The sequence below is a fragment of the Penaeus japonicus genome, unplaced genomic scaffold, assembly GCF_977035675.1.
Source record: "Penaeus japonicus unplaced genomic scaffold, GWHDUDI00000001_assembly GWHDUDI00000023, whole genome shotgun sequence".
Taxonomy (NCBI): Eukaryota; Metazoa; Arthropoda; class Malacostraca; order Decapoda; family Penaeidae; genus Penaeus; species Penaeus japonicus.
In genome coordinates this window covers 22,174,554-22,177,053 of record NW_028234425.1, presented here as the reverse complement: position 1 = coordinate 22,177,053, position 2,500 = coordinate 22,174,554, and the positions used below count along the sequence as shown (strand labels likewise).

Genomic DNA, 2,500 nt, shown 5'->3' with positions numbered 1-2,500 from the left:
GTCATGTCTCATCGGAGACGAGAGAACATGCTGTCAGCATGGAAGAGGAAAAACGTCATGACTCGTCGGGGAACAACGGGGAAGGAAACAATGAATCCTGCAGCAGTGAAGTGGCACAAAAATTGGGAAAAGAGGTGTTCGACAAAGTTATGCCTGTTCTGGAAAATATCACAGGTGATTTTGCAAATGCCATTACTTAATTTAGTCACCCCCTCTCTCCCTCCTTTACCCATTCTCTCCCTCCTCCCCCCTCTCTTCCTCCTTCCCCCCCTCTCTCCCTACATCACCCCCTCTCTCCCTCCGTCAGCCCCTCTCTTCCTCCTACACCCCCTTTATTCCTCCTTCCCCCACTCTCTCCCTCCTTCCCCCTCACTCCCTCCTCCCCCTCTCTTCCTCCTTCCCCTACTCTCTCCCTCCTTCACCCCCTCTCTCCCTCCTTCCCTAACTCTCTCCCTTCTTCACCCACTTTCTCCCTCCTTCACCCCTTCTTTCCCTCCTTCACCCTCTCTCTCTCTCCTTCACCCCTCTCTCCCTTCTTCCCCCACTTTCTCCCTTCTTTCCCATCTCTCTCCCTCCTTCACCCCTCTCTCTCCTTCACCCGTCTCTCCCCTCTTCCCCCCTCTCTCCCTCCTTCACCCACTTTCTCTCTCCTTCCCCCATTCTCTTCCTCCTTTCCCCTCTCTCCCTCCTTCCCACCTCTCTCTCTTCACCCTTTCTCCCTTTTCCCCCCTCTCTCCCTCCTTCCCTGATCCTCTCACTCAATCCCCCCTCTCTCTCTCCTTCACCCACTTTCTCCCTTCTTTCCCCCCTTTCTCCGTCCTTCCTCCACTTTCTCCTTTTTTTATCCCCTCTCTCCCTCCTTCACCCCCTCTCTCTCTCCTTCTTCCCTCTCTCCCTCCTTCACCCTCTCTCACCCTCCTTCACCCACTCTCTCCCTCGTTCCCTCCTCTCTTCATCCGTCACTCCCTCTCTTCCTCTTTCCCCACTCTCTCCCTCCTTCACGGCCTCTATCCCTCCTTCCCCCCTCTCTCCCTCCTCCTCCCTCTCTCCCTCCTTCACCCACTCTCTCCCTCGTTCCCTCCTCTCTTCATCCTTCACTCCCTCTCTTCCTCTTTCCCCCACTCTCTCCCTCCTTCACGCCCTCTCTCCCTCCTTCCCCCCTCTCTCCCTCCTCCTCCCTCTCTCCCTCCTTCACCCACTCTCTCCCTCGTTCCCTCCTCTCTTACTCCTTCACTCCCTCTCTTCCTCTTTCCCCCACTCTCTCCCTCCTTCACGCCCTCTCTCCCTCCTCCCTCTCTCCCTCCTTCACCCCATCTCTTCATCCTTCCCCCACTCTCTCCCTCCTTCACCCCCTCTCTACCCCCTTCCCTCTCTTTTCCTCCTTCCCCCACTCTCTCTCTCCGTCACCCCTTCTCTCCCTCCTTCACCCCTTCTCTCCTCTCTCCCCCCTTCCTTCCCCCACACTCTACCTCCTTCCCCCACTCTCTACCTCCTTCCCCCACTCTCCCTCCTTCACCCTCTCTCCCTCCTTCACCCCTTCTCTCCTCTCTCCCCCCTTCCTTCCCCCACACTCTACCTCCTTCCCCCACTCTCTACCTCCTTCCCCCACTTTCCCTCCTTCACCCTCTCTCCCTCCTTCACCCACTCTCTCCCTCCTTGACCGCTTCTCTCCCTCCTTTACCCCCTCTCTCCCTACTTCCCCGCCTCTCTCCCTCCCACCCCCTCTCTCCCTTCTTCACCCCTCTCTTTCTCTTTCCAACTCTCCCCCCTTTCTCCCTCCTTTACCCTCTCTCCCTCTTTCCCTCCTTTACCCCCTCTCTCCCTCCTTCCCCCCTTCACCCCCTCTCTCCCTCCTTCCCTTCTTCACCACCTTTCTCCCTCCTTCACCCCTCTCTCCCTTCTTCCCTCCCACTCTCCCTCCTCCCCCCACTCTCCCCCTCCTTCACCCCCTATTCTCCCTCCTTCCTCCTCTATTCCTCCTTTACCCACTCTCTCCCTCCTTCCTCCTCTCTTCCTCCTTCCCCTACTCTCTACCTCCTTCCCCTAATCTCTCTCACCTTCCCCTACTCTCTCCCACGTCACCCCCTCTTTCCCTCTTTTCTCTTTCTTCCTCCTTCCTCCTTTTTCTCCCTCCTTTCTCTCTCTTCCTCCTTTCCCCTTTCTCTCCCTTCTTCCCCTCTCCTTCCATCCCCCTCTCTTCCTCCTTCCCCCACTCTCTCCCTACGTCACCCCCTCTCTCCCTCCTTTACTCCCTCTCTATCTCTTTCCCCTCTCTCTCACCCCCCCCTCTCTCCCTCCTTCACCCCTCTCTCCCTCCTCCCCCTCTCTCCTCCTTTCATCCTATCTCTCCCTCCTTCACCCTCTCTCTCCCTCCTTTCCCCCTCTCTCCCTCCTTCACGGTCTCCCTCCCTCCTTCACCCTCTCTCTCCCTCCTTCCCCCACTCTCTTCCTCATTCCTCCACTCCCTCCCTCATTCCCCCTCTCTCCCTCCTTCACCCCC

General features: G+C 57.8%; 1 protein-coding gene across 1 annotated transcript in view; it reads right to left on the bottom strand.

Annotated features, from left to right (window-relative positions):
- Window positions 1–2,500, bottom strand: part of LOC122252054 (uncharacterized) — a gene marked incomplete in the record, with an annotated part of 75,351 nt that overhangs the window by 15,587 nt on the left and 57,264 nt on the right.